The sequence below is a fragment of the Peromyscus eremicus genome, chromosome 23 (genome assembly GCF_949786415.1).
Source record: "Peromyscus eremicus chromosome 23, PerEre_H2_v1, whole genome shotgun sequence".
NCBI lineage: Eukaryota > Metazoa > Chordata > Mammalia > Rodentia > Cricetidae > Peromyscus > Peromyscus eremicus.
In genome coordinates, this window is record NC_081438.1 from 15,489,794 (window position 1) to 15,502,824 (window position 13,031).

Genomic DNA, 13,031 nt, shown 5'->3' on the forward strand with positions numbered 1-13,031 from the left:
AGTTGAATTCTTTCTCTTGGACCAGAGTTTGGTTCCCAGCACCCATGTCAGATGGATCACAACTGCTTGTAACTCCAGCTGCTGGGGATCAGGCGCCCCCTTCTGGTCTCTGTGGCTACTGCACTCATGTGCACACGCATACACAAATCTTAAAAAAAAAGAAAACCCACCAGGGAAGGTCTAATAGCTGTCAATGAGGGAGTATAATCACCCGGACCCCAACATCTTAGCCTGTTTTAAGGAAAACACTAAAGGGGGCATTTGCAATTAAGGTTCATGATCAACATCAAGAGTGATTTATTTGTGTTCAGTAGGCTCTGCTCTTGGCCACACGCCCTCAAGGAGACTTTTGGGCCATTTTATCATCACTGTGACCTTACTTCTTGCCAATAGTTCCTGCTCTTCTACTGCTGAGAAGAACCTTTGAGTGAACCTTGAAGGTTTTGAGTTACGGCACCAGCTGGACCTGAGGCCACAGACCCTGCAAGCCCCGAGTTCTTACTCACTCAGGGGTTGGTCATTATGAATATGGCATTGCTGAGCCCCATGGTTCAGGAAGAAACTTACAGCTTCCTGTTGGCTAAATGCATTTGTTTACAGCTGGGTTCTCTCTGAAGATCACGTGGGACCACAGATGTCCAGCACTTTTCTTCCTTCCACAGACAATCCCAAGATCTCCCTACCCTGCTCTGGGCTAAAGACTGCTTCTTGAATCACCCAGGGCTGTGGGCTCCTCACACCCTAGAAACTAATCAGCACGAATCGTGGTGTGACACTAAATACCCTCTCATTTCCCCACAGGAAGTACTCCTGAACAAAGAAGAAGAGAGAATAAATAGAATTTATGAGGGATAAAAATTATTTAAAATGCATATAGGCAGATGTGGTCAAGAGAAAGGGCATGCAGATGAGAGAAATCCGTGGTGTCCTGAGGGGCCAGTCCCCATGTGCAGACAGAAGGATGCTGGATTTCTCCAAAGGGTCTGGATTCAAACACTGTGAGAGGGGCTGGCAAGGTACTCAGAGCATGTTCTTAGTCTATTCCAGGTTGTGGGTAGACCTCCAGCACCAAGACAGCAGCAGCAGCAGCAGCAGCAGAGAGATGGCTTAGAGGTTAAAAGCCCTGTAACAGTCTGTAACCTGAGCTCTGCAGGATTTGATGCCCCTTCTGGCCTTTGTGGGTACTGCATACATGTAGTGCACATACAGACATAGTCATACACATAAAATAAATCAATATAAAAAAATGAAAAAATATTAGGTGATGACATTGCAGGTGTTAATAATGTGCAAATTTCATTGTAAACATCTTGATACTTACCGATTTGGAGTGGATAATAAGCTAATACCCACTGTGGGTATCTTTTGTGATGGAGCTGGGGATGTACTCCACCATTAAAGGCTGAGGCTACAACCAGAACTTCAAGGAAGCAGAGGAGCCACATCTGGAGCTGTGAAGTAGTGAAGAGGCCACTGGCCACCACCACTAGTGGGTGGGAATTTGAATGTGCACATCTTTATGGGCTTGTATTGGGCAGCCCCTGAGTTGTTTTGGTGCTTTGCCCCATAGTGTGGGTTTGAAGCTGCACCTTGAAGCCTGGCCACCCACAGATACACCCTGGGGACTGACCATGCATGACTGCACCCTGAGGATTGACCACGCATAAGTAAAACAGCTTAGACAAGACTTTCCTTTTCTCCATTTTCCTTCCTCCTTTCGCGAGTGCTTGTGTGTGTGTGTGTGTGTGTGTGTGTGTGTGTGTGTGTGTGTGTCTGCTTGCATTTGCACACACAGAGGCTGAAGCAGGACACCAAGTGTCCGCCATCACTTTCCTTACTGCCTGAAGGCAGGATCTCTCATGAATGAGAAGCCCCCTGTTTTGGGCTGGGCTAGCTAGCTGTCTCTGCCCCACAATGCGAAGGTTATAGGCATCTGTAGCCACATCTGGCTTTTTACAGGGGTGCCGGAGATTCAGACTCAATGCTTCATGGCTGCACGGCAATGCTCTCACCCGCTGAGCCGTCTCTCCACCCTCTCCCCTTTCTTCCTTCCCTTCCCCCTCTCCCTCTGCAATGCTGAGGATGGAACACACCCATACTGAGCCACACTCCAGCCCCAAGCCATTGCTTTTCCCCAGTGAAATGCTGCAGGTGGTCCCCCCTTTTGCCTCAGGGAAACTGATGAAACTGAACAAGGACTACTCCAAGGGTAGGGCCATGGGCATCTTTCAAATTGTCACATAGAAGGACATACTTCCATGGCATGGGAGAGGCTCCGAATAGAATAGACAACTCTGTAAGAAGCAGGGGAGTGGGGAAGCAATGCTTGTAGGCAGACTTTTCTGTCCCACTAGCTGCTCCCCAAATAACCACACAGAGACTTAACATTATAAATGCTCAGCCAATAGCTTAGGCTTGTTTTTAGCTATCTCTCATAAATTAATCCATTTCTAGTAACTATGTGCTGCCCCGAGGTTTGTTTACCTCATCTATGTACTTCCCATCCTGCTTGCTCTGCATCTCGTGGCGTTTCCCCTCGACTCTGCCTTTCTTCCTCCCGTCATTCTTTCTGCCCCCCAAATCCTGCCTAACCATCGGCCAATCAGCTTCTTATTAACAGTGAGAGCAACACATCTTCACAGTGTACAGAAGGATGATTCCACAGCAAATGCTATCACACGATGCCCTCACTGGGGGATGGATACAGAGTGCAGGGAGAAGGGTATGAGTGCACACCAAGACACTCCAACTTGGGCCCCAAGGTTTTGCTTTCTCAATATCCGTGTCTTGAGTCTCTGTTGGGAACATGTGATTTGGAAAACTACTTCATCCTCAAAAAGCCAGCATAACGGAAGAAGCAATTTGTGTTTTGTTTCTCTTCTCCCTTTTGACGTACATTCTGAGTTGTTGGGCTGCGTGTTAAGTACTCCCGACTGACTGTCCATTCAGGGCTCTCGTTGGACCTGCCTCTATCATCCAGGCTGCTTTTGGCTGCAAGTCATGGACGTTTGCCCAGATGGCGGAGTTGAAGTACCACCGTGCGTCATCTCAGAGGACGTCTGTGTCTACAGCTCTGCTGTAGATGACACCATGGTTAAGAGGTCAGAATCTGTCTTTTTTTTTCTGCCACCTGGAGCTGGTGGTGGGCGCTGTCATATGTGGTTACCTGAGTCCTTCCCATCACACCCTCACTCAACAAGGTGTCAAGAAGGACCTTTGCCTCTCATTCAGTGAAACCCTTTCTGCCTTTTCTTTAGTTTACATTTGGGTGGTTGAGGCAAGGTCTGCAGATATCTGAAAGGCTGCTGAAGTGAACCCAACCTAGTGGTCCAGGTGGGCGATGTGAGGCTCTGTGGATTTTGACACTTTGAGTGTGTGTGTGTGTGTGTTCTGGCCTTGCTCATGACTATCAGCCTCATTCTCTTTCTAGTACATCTTAAAATTGTTCTCAAGTTCCAACCATGGGGTGCCTTCACTGCTGACTCTTTTAAATTATTATTTGAAAGTCAGTATTTTATGTATGTAAGTGTTATCTACAATGTATGTCTGTGCATCACATGTGTAGTACCCACAGCGACCAGTAGAGGACATTGGATCCCTTAGAATTGGAGTTACAGATAGTTGTGAATGGGAATTGAACCTGAGTTCTTGGGAAGGACAGCACTGTTCTCAACTTCTGATCCATCTCTCCAGGCCCCTGACCGACTCTTTCTTATACACCTTCTGCCCTGCTGCTGAGCAGTGGAAGGACTGCAAGGCATTTCCTTCTTAAGCACCTCACCCCCACTAGCCAGGTCTTTGTGTGTGTGTGTGTGTGTGTGTGTGTGTGTGTGTGTGTGTGTGTGTGTAGCACATTACTCTCTTATGTGGCCTCTACATGGACTCCAATCCCTTCTGAATGTATGTGGTGGCTCGCACCTTTAACTCCAGCACTTGGGAGGCAGAGGCAAGTGGATCTCTATAAGATTGAGGTTAGCCTGGTCTACATAGTGTGTTCCGGGTGAGGTAGGACTACACGGTGAGACAATGTCTCAATTTTTTTAAAAATGCTATTATTGTTTTGACTATGAATTGGGGGTGGGGGTGGTTGATATGTACCACTGCACGTGTACAGTGGTCAGTTCTCTCCTTCCAGTGTGGACCCCAGGCATTGAAGTCAGGCATATGGGGCCAGCCCCTTTTCCTGTTGAACTACCTTGCCTTCCCTTCTTCAGGGCTCAATTCACAGGCTTATGGGGGTTTCCGCCACCTCGTTAACCTGCTGTCTGACCCCGAGATTCCTTCCTTTCTATTTTCCTTCTTTCCTTCCACGGGTTCCCCGTGGCAAGCCTGGTACATAGGTCTAGCCAGGTCCCCAGCTGTTGGGGATGGACAGAAGGTGGTATTCCCATAGGGAGAGCCAGAGTGATAACAGTGCTCTGTAGAATAAAACCCAGGAAGGAGGCTGGGGATGTGGCTCAGTGGCCTAACATGCACAAAGCCCTGGGTTCGATCCAGAGCACCGCATACAACTAACTGTAGGTGCAAGGCTGCCATTCCAGAACTCGAGGCAGAGAAGGCAGCAGGGTCAGGAATCTGAGGCTTTGAACACCTCAGAAAAAGAAAAGAGGGCCCTTTATCTCCATCTTGTGTCGGACGTCTTGAAATACCCGACTCTTAGCGCATTCCTGATTCCTGTTATTTAAGTTAGATGGTCTTCTATTTCGGGAGCCCCTCCGCCCCCAGCATTCTCGGTTCCCGGGGCGAGAGCCTACGCCGCCTGGAGAGGCAGTGCCAGCTTTGGCCACAAGATGGCAATGTTACTCTTTGACCGCAGCCCAGCGGCACCTGGGCGGCGCTTTAGAGGCGAGGCCGGGGAGGATCGGGAGAGGACAGCCACCTGCTTGCTAGGTAGGGGTGGCCTGAGCTCTATACCTCAGGACCAGGCTAGCTCTCCCTCCCCACACCACAGAACTAGGGGGAAGGGTCATTTCTGGCCTCAGCTTCTCCAGGTGCGCACAGAACCTTGGGGGGCCTGCCTGGTTCCCAGATCATCAGGCTGGAGCTGAGACTGGGGGTGGGGGTGGGGGGTTTGAGGTTGGGTAGGGATGAGAAGATGAATTTGCTGAGGGAGCGATGGGGGCCTTCTGGTTATACTGTCAGCTCCTCAGCCTTTCTGGGCCCTTTATTGCACCCCCCCCCAAGCTTAGAATTTCCATAAATACCATCTTAAACCCAGGCTTGGCTAAATGCAGAAATTCTTACCCAGTGGAGGCACAGGACAAAGCAGGGCTCCCACCGCTCAAAGGAGCTCAGAAAAGGTTAGGAGTTTATACAAAATCACACAGCAGCTCTCTCTCAAAAAACAGACCCCTCTTTCCTCTTTGTGGGATTAACTCATCACCTGTGAGTGTCGGGGGAGAGCACTCCAGTCTAGCTCTACCCTAGATAAACAGAACAGCTCTCTGGGGTGTGATGGGGTGCCTCAGAGCAGAAGTGTGTGTGTGTGTGTGTGTGTGTGTGTGTGTGTGTGTGTGTGTGGTGGGTAAGGTCACTGATGCCTTCCATCACACCTGGGACTTGATGGGTCTTGGCTTGTGGCCTTGCTGGGTGGATTCATGCCTGCCTTCCGTGCGCTATCCTTCCACCAATGAAGCCACACAGAATGACCCCTGATCCATTTTATAACATGATTTCTCATTGGTCACAGATCCTAGTCTCGATGATCTTGGTCAAGTCCACCCTGGCCTCCCTCTGGCTATGGCTGCAGCCTGGCGTACCTGCATCATGGAGCTGCTGTTTACCGGCTATTCCTCAGGAGCAGCAGGCCCACTGTGTTTCCTTTCCATGTGCCCAGGCCTTGCACACAGTAGGTGCTCAGTTCAGCGGTATTCATGAGTAAAAGAGGTGTCTGGAGCAGCACACAGGAGATCCTGAGGCTGGGCAGCACCCCCACAGGCACAGTCACTGAGAGGGAATAGATAGACCCTCCAAACCCAAGGAGAAGTCGAGAACCCACTGTCCAGCCATTGATGCCTCCCCCCCCCCCCCCCCCCCCCCCGATCCCCCAGGAGCTCCTTGGCCAGGCTAGGAGCTCCTGTGGAAGGCTGGCTGTAGGCAGAGTAGAATTCCTTCCTGGTAGCTAACCTGGCCTAAGACCAGGCACCTGCTTCTTGCTCTTTCTTCTTTTATTGTGGGAGAGCCTGGAGCTGCCTGGGCTAATGACCCCCTACTAATGAAGCAGGTCGGCCAGCCCCCTCACCAGCTGGGAAGGCTGGAGTGTTCCAATGCCTGCCTGCCTGCCCTTGGAGGGAAATCAGACTCCCAGGGATAATGGCTGCAGTAAGCATGGGAGTGCTGCCTTTGGTGATCAGGTCAGGGGCTTTCTGGGCATTACTGGGGACACCAGCTAGAGGCTGCCCGGGCTTCATGTTTCAGGTTGGGAAACAGGCTTATGAGTTCTGTCTGCCCTAGGCTGCCCAGGCAGAGCTGGGTTCTCAGCTAAGGACGCTGGACTGAAGTCTGCATCACCCCAGCTGACCGATTTGAAGTTTGACCCATTTTTCCACGCAAAGCCGGGACACCAGAAACTGGTGGCCGGTGTGACCGGGTTGGGCAGGGCAAGACCCAGGCAGGCGGATTCCACAGCCACTGGCCTTGTAGCCTGCTGGAGGGAACTTCCATGGTCTCTCAGGGCGACTAGAGAAGCCCCTTAGGGTTTCCCTGTTTCAACCTGTGGCCTGGACTAGGCTAGTGCTTGTGCTTCCAGAGGGACAGTAGTTTCTATGCCCCTGTTACCTGCGATTGCATTCCCACGCTGGCTGAAGCCTGGCCCACCTCGTGGATGAATCCGATGACTGCCCTGATGGGGAATTCGTGGCCCAGGCTTAGCACACTGCAGATACCCCAGCACCCTAGGAGCACCCTGGTCTGCCTGGGGCTGGCAGACACTCTTGAGGGCCCTCTCAGGCCACACCTCATCCATCCATCACGTGCCCTGTCTGTGCTCAGCCTCGCAATCTGTCCCTGGCAGACACCTCCTCTGCGAGGGGACGCCCATCGTTGCGCCCCCAACACACCCTGGGAACCCGGTCCGGTCCACACTCTACATGCTCTCTCTGTCCCCACTACCTACTCCGGTCTCCACAGGCCTCTGCGGCCCTGCGCCCTCCCCTGGGAGAGAGTGGCACGTCCTGCCGCTTAACCGCTGGGTGGCCGCTTGGTGTCTTGGCCCCGGGGGAGGGTACCTCCCCGCCTCCCCTTTTGCTATCCTTTTCCACCTCCGGGAGCGTGTTCCTCCTCCCTCCTTCTTCTATACCCCATTCCTCTTCTTCCTCCCTTCCCTTCCTCTCCTTCTTCCCCCTCCTCCCCTCTCAACTCCATCCTCCTCCCTCTTCTTCTAGCCCCGTTCCTCCTTCTCCCTTTCCCTCCTCCTCCCTCCTCCCTTCCCTTTCTCCCTCCTCCTCCTTTCCTGTCCTCCTCCCCCCTCCTCCCTGCTGGCTGCTCCCCTCCTCCTTCTCCCTCCTCCTTCCCCTCCTCCCTGCTCGGCTCGCTCACTCTCGCGCTGGCTAGAGGGGCGGCCGGCAGCTGGCGCTGGCCGAGGCGGCGGCGGCGGGATGGGACGCGCGCTGGGGCGCAGGAGCCGCGGCGCCGGCGGGGGCCGCGCAACTCGGGCCAAGTGCAGGGCGGGCGCGCGCTGAGCCCGGGCGCCGCCGTCTGCAGCCGGGCGGCCGAGCGCGGAGCCGAGAGGTGCGGGAGGCGGCGGCGGCGGCGGCGGCAGCGGCGCAGGAGCGAGCGGAGCCCGGCGCCGGCTCCCGGGAGGACCATGCGGGCCCCGGCCGCGTCGCTCGGGCTGCTGCTGGCGCTGAGCGCGCTCCGCTGCGCAGGTAACGCGGCCGCGTCCCCTCCCCGACCCCGCGCGCAAAGTTGCTGCCTGGGTCCCAAGTCCCGGGCGGCCGCCGCCTCCTGGCTCTTGGCGGGGCTGGGAAGCCTCGGGCGGCCCAAGCCCCGCGCGCGTTCCCTTTGCCTCCTCTCCAGTCTCAGCTGCCCTTCGCATCCTTCTGGGGCTCCGGGAGCCACAGGCAGGGCTCCCCGGATTCCCTTCCTCACTTGGCTGGGCACCCGGGTCCGGGGGTCGGCGGGGGATGTCGTGGCCCAGCGTCTGTGGACCGTTGTCCTGTTGCCTGGACACCTGCGGGGCCTGGAGGTCGTCTCGGCCGGCGATGTCTAGCTTGGCCGTAGTCCCTCCCGCGCCCGGTTGCCCTCCTGTCTCCAGCTTCCCAAAGCCACCCACTCCCCCCCAAGTGGCTCCCGAAGGCAACCAGGTGACCCCGCTGCTCGCCCCCTGGAAGCGCAGGTCGCCCCAGCGCCCTGACCCGTGGGCTGTCAGGACCTCGGAGCGTGGTCCAGCAGCCCGGGGTCGTGCAGGCATCTGGTGATGTCTAAGGTGTCAGTGTTCAAAGCCCTTGCCCCGGGATCGGGGAGCCCGGCTCCAAGCTGGGACCCGCGCAGCTGTCGCCTAAAGCCCGCGAATGGGGAAGTCAGAATAGCCAGGTATTTGCTGTTTGCAGCCTGGGCTGGAGTTGGCTCAACTCGGCCACCTCGGATGTTGCTACGTGTTGGTTGTAGAAGAAGCTTATCCTAAAATGACAGTACCTCCCCCTCCCCCACCCCAGGCAAGGGAAGACGATCCCAAAGGCTGGGAAGAAGCGACAGTCACGAGCCATGTTCATGTGCGTGCGAGGGCTGTGTTCTCCAGACCTTTAAACACACACGTTTGGGGAGCAGGTAGCTTTAGACTCAGAGCATCCCTTTCCGTTCCTTAAACCAACCAACCGTACGGATACCCAGAATGCAGAAGGAAAAAAAAAAAAAAACAAAAAAACGCAACCTCAACTTTGCGGCTCTGGCTGCCTGGGTGAGGTCCCACTTAGGAGCAAGCCTGGATGCCGACTTGTTTATAAGGATGACTGTGCATGGGGGAAAAAGTAAATATTGCCTTCCTCCCCGATGCCCTCAAGTGACCCCAAATATTTACTAAGACTTTCCTCTTGGAGAGATAGTGGTCAGCCCGGAGCTTTGGTTGGGCCCCCGGAGGACGTTGCGCTGGTCTTAAAAGTGGAGGGAGGGCTCTTCTTTGGCGTGGTTAATGAGCAGCCGAGGGCTCTTTGGCTCTTGGCACTGATCTGCGGCCTGGAGTGGGGCACTGACGGGGTCCAGGCCGCTTCCTCAGAGCGGAAGCCCGGAGATGCGGTTGCCAAAGTGCACAGTCTCTCGGACTTGAAAATTGCAGTGTAGTGGCTATTTTCTCTCTCCATGGGGGTCAGCGTTCGCCTGGCTGTGTTCAAGAGCGGTTGGAGGAGGAAGCTGCTTGCCTCTTGTCTTGTGCCAGAATGAGTCCCCTCACCCTGTCCAGCCCCACCCAACCACGGAAGAGCCTGTGCATGGCTCTGGGCGGCTTGTGGTGGGAGGGAGAGGAAGGACGTGCCACCCCTGGGAACCCATTCCTGGCCCTCCGAGGATGCTGTCAGCACAGCCACCAAAGCAGAGTTTTCCATGCTTGGGGTCCTTGGTCGCCCGTGCCTTCCACCGGTTCCCACCAGGGACATAAAGAGAACACAGTTTGCTAAGTCTATATTTAGCTCCAAAGCAAGGGTAATGTTCCTGAGAGAGCTGCCTACTCTTGGTTGATTGGGAGTTAACCAGCTTCGTCTAGAACTGGCTGCGTTTTCTAGATCATTTCTGGACCAACCTTGGACTGGCTGAGGTCCTGGGAGAGGGGCTTGGGAGAGAGAGAGAGAGTTCAGCTGTGAGGAGGCGCTCTCATTGCACACACGCTGTTGCCTGTGCCCCCTCCCTGCGTGGGCAGCTACCCCGGGAAGGAGTGGTGGGCGGACTTCTTGGAGCCTCGTGAGGGCTGAAGCATACGGAATTGTACATGGTTGGAGTCAGCACAAATCCTCCGGCTTAGCGACCAGGGGGCCCCATCATTTAAACCATGTTTGTGCATGCTGTGGCTTTGGAAGTTAGGGATGCAGTTACAGACCACGTCTCCTGGGGGGAAATTGACAAGTCTTGCTTTGTTGACCCTTGATGCTTTTATTTTGGGGGAGGGGTGTCTGTGGAATGGGGTGGGTGGGGTGCACCCCCCCCCCCCAGCCTTGTTAGTGACAAGTTCGCAAATGTAGGGACGGCGCTGTTGGCTTGCAAGTCACAGGGCTTAGCCCTGCCTGGTCCCCGTGCAGTGGCGAGTGGTCTATTTGTTTCTCATTTACACCGGGTCTTGAGAAGGGGTGGCCCTGTGGTGTGGGGGAAGTGGGGGTGGGTGGGGGGAAAATGCTAATTCTGTCGCAGCCTCCGGTGATTTAATGGCATTGGGGACCTTCCCAGAGTAAATCATCTGGCGCCCCTCCTCCCGCCAGTGGCAGGAACTGGGAGGCGTGGGGCTTCCTCAGGAGCTCCGCTTGGGTGACAAAGAGCGCAGCGGTTGCCATGATCCAAAGGACAAAAAAAGAAGCCCCTCATTTGCTGGCTCGGAGTCTGGGAGGGTGGTCTCGGCCAGTAAAGCCCTTTAAGGGTTTCCTTCTCAGAGACCCCCCAAGTTCCGGGTAGCCCTTTCTCTCTTGGGTCTCAGTTTGAGAGGGATGGAGAGAGTCCTTTTTCCTGAAGGCTGTGGCTCTCGGGCCCCCGGGGCCTGTGAGGAGGAGGAGGAGGGGCTTAGGTACCACCCTCAGCTCTTGGGAGGAAGTGGTCCAGAGTAGGAAGGGGCCTCTGAGCACAGCTCTGCGGCAGGTAGGGGTCTGCGGCCAGGCCAGAGGATGTCTTCTCAACTCATGGCCCTGGACTTTCTAACCTTACACCTAGCGCTTGGCTGGCTAAGGCGTTTTCCACCTAAGGAGTCCCCGGCTATGACAGCGACCACCCTTTTGACAACCTGAAAGATAGGGGCAGGAGTCAGAAGGGTGTAGGTGCTGTTGGGTGTGGGGGCTTTGGGCCTGCGCTCTGTGTGGCTGGCAGGTTCTATGAGCCTTTTCTGCTAGGAGCACCAGAGAGCATGCTCCTCTGCAGGTGGGCCAGCGAGGGCTATTTACGTTTATGGGTGAAGATGTTTACAGGGGAGGCTAAGCCATCTAACTTCCATCTGTATGCCCTGGCATGTGCACCCTCCCAAATAATACTTTTAAAAAAATAAATAAAGGGTAGATATTGGCCGGCCCATGCATGCACACCTGCCTCCTGGTCCTTTGAGGTTTCTCGTTCTATGCTCTCGCGCCTTTGCATGTGTATGGAGGTCAGAGGTCAACATCAGGTGATGTCCTCCATCACCACTCTACCTTGCTTTTTGAGACAGTCTCTCACTGAATCTGGAGCTCACCAATTAGTCTAGGCTGTCTGGCCAGGGAGCTGAAGGGATCCCTCCTGTCTCTGGGGTACCGGGGTTTCAGAGTACGCGGCTGCACCTGGCTTTTTAGATGGGCACTGCAGGATCGAACTCAGGTCCTCACGCTTGCCTGGAAACACTTTCCTGACAGCCACCTCCACAGCCTCTAGTTCTTCCTCTGGAAGGTGTCCTAGCATCAGTAGTGACCTAGGCTGGCTCTGCCTGTGGACTATCCTGAGCCCTTTCTAGATGTGGCTTCCCTGACTTGCAACAATCCTCTCAGGGTAGGCACTTGTGTTTTGCAGATGAGGAAACTGAAGCTGGAGAGGTGCCAGGGTGGGGTGACCGCTCCAGATGTGCACAGCAGCATTTGCATCTCAGGGTTTTCTCTTAGCTACTGTGTACTCTATGTGAACACTCATTCCAGGATACTTCACTTATTTTTAACGGATGATGATGATGGTGATGTGTGTGTAGGGGCGTCAGGCACCCCGGTGCCTATGTGAAGGTCATAACCTGCAAGAGTTGCTTCTCTTCTTCCACCTTTAAGTCGGTTCCGGGGCTTGAACTCAGGTCACCAAGCTTTGCAGCAAGTGCCCTTTACCCACTGAGCCATCTTGCTGGTCCTGGGTTTTTGGGCTTTGGTGTTGGTTTGGACCCAGGAACATAATAGGGTTGTGTCTCTCTCCCGAGGGGAAAGCTGTGTCTCTGTTTGGGAGAGGTGTGTCTTTTCTCAAGTTGGCTCAGTAGAAGCTCCCACGGTTGGTCACAGAGGTGCCTGGTATTGGGGAAGACAGAGCAGGTGAGGAAGACCCACCTGTGGAGGGGCTGGCCACTTTTGGGGACATCTGTCATGGCAGTCTCATTTTTAACTTGCTTGCATGAAAAAAGAAAATCACAGTAAGCGAAATAGGTCGGATTCAGAAAGGCAAATATCACATATTTTCTCTGATTTGTAGATCCTAGATTTTATATGGGCACATAAAGTGGTCCATGCACATGGGATGTAAAAGCAGAAGGGAGTCTGTGGGAATGAATGGTAATTATGGGAGGGGAGGGGGAGGAAGGGGAGGGCGTGTGGGTGTGGCCAAAGTGCAGATGTACTTATTTGGAAATGTCTATGAAAGCTGTTACTTTTTTTTTTTTTTTTTTTTGGAGACAGGGTTTCTCTGTGTAGCTTTGGAGCCTGTCCTAGAACTCACTGTGTGGACCAGGCTGGCCTTGAACTCACAGAGATCCATGTGACTCTGCCTCCCGAGTGCTGGGATTAAAGGCACGTGCACCACCACTGCCCCGGTCCGCCATTACTATTTTCAATGAACATATGTCACTTAAAAAAAATTTAAAACACAAAATTGGTGATGGGCATGGCAGTGCATACCTTTAAAGCCAGCACTCAGGAGGCAGAGACAGGTGGATCTCCATGAGTTCAAGGTCAGTGTGGTCTATATAGTGAGTTCCAGGTCAGAGATATACTGTGAGACCCTGAATGAAACAATAAAATCCATTGAGGGGCTGGAGAGAAAGCGATATTGGTTAAGTTCTTGGCTTTTAAGCATGAGATCTGAGTGAGTTCCCTAGAACCCACATCAAAAGGCCAGGTGTGGGGTGCATTCTTGTAACCCCAGCCCCGGGGACGTGGAAACAGGAGGAGGATCCATGGGGCACAATG